The sequence below is a fragment of the Brassica oleracea genome, chromosome C4, assembly GCF_000695525.1.
Source record: "Brassica oleracea var. oleracea cultivar TO1000 chromosome C4, BOL, whole genome shotgun sequence".
Classification (NCBI taxonomy): Eukaryota; Viridiplantae; Streptophyta; class Magnoliopsida; order Brassicales; family Brassicaceae; genus Brassica; species Brassica oleracea.
In genome coordinates, this window is record NC_027751.1 from 19,808,165 (window position 1) to 19,809,358 (window position 1,194).

The window sequence follows — 1,194 nt, forward strand, 5'->3', positions numbered from 1 at the left end:
TAAAATCTCAACGGAAACTCCGATTGAGACGAAACGAAAAGCGTTTCGATCGGGATTCAAAAGGGAACACAAAGGAGGAGCTTTTTGAGGCCTTACGGGTCGCTATGTAGCGAGCTGGAGGTCTGACAGGTCGCTATGTAGCGAGTAGAGGTCTGACAGGTTGCTACTTAGCGAGTGGAAGCAAGCCAATAAGAGTCCTACTTGTTTTCGTCGTAAAATCTCAACGAAAACTCCGATTGAGACGAAACGAAAAGCGTTTCGATGAGGATTCAAAAGAGAACGCAAAGGAGGACTTTTCTGAGGCCTGACAGGTCGCTATGTAGCGAGTAGAGGTCTGACAGGTTGCTACTTAGCGAGTGGAAGCAAGCCAATAAGAGTCCTACTTGTTTTCGTCGTAAAATCTCAACGGAAACTCTGATTGAGACGAAACGAAAAGCGTTACGATGAGGATTCAAAATAGAACGCAAAGCAGGACCTTTTTCTAGGCCTGACAGGTCGCTACGTAGCAAGTGGATAGTTGGCTTGAGCTCGGACGCTACGTAGCGACCGAGCCGTGTGCGTGCTCGGTCGCTACGTAGCGACCGAGCTGTGTGCGTGCTCGGTCGCTACGTAGCGACCGAGCTTGGCTGGAGCTTGGTCGCTACGTCGCAACCGAGCTTGGCTTGAGCTTGGTCGTCACGTAGAACCCGAGCGGTGTGCTTGCTCGGTCGCTAACCTAGGGATTTTCTGCGGTTTATGGGAGAACAAGTTTTACCCTTCCGAAATGTTTTCGGAAAACGTGTTTTGGTAAAACCCTTACGCATTGAGATTTATTTTGGTCGGTAATGAGCCAAACTTACGGAGTTTGATAAGATTTATCGTTTCCCTTTATGTTTAAAAAGAGAAATCGCGAGCTCGTTTCATTGCACTTCCTGTGGCGAAAAGTCCCAGCAAGGTTTTCGATTTTCTCAGGAACTGTGGCGTTTGCATAGGCGTTGGCCATAGGTGCAGTGGCGGCTGGAGTTTTCTTACCAGCGTTGTTGCGAACTGCGATTTTCTCATTCGTATTTCCTGACATTGTTTTGATCAAGCGTTTTGCGGCTATGAGTTAGAGAAATCCGTACCCCCCCTCCTTCTAGCGCCAAACTGTGGGAACTGAAATTCGCACTGTCGATTTCCGTTTAAATTAGGAAAGTAGGAGAACCCTAGTTTCCC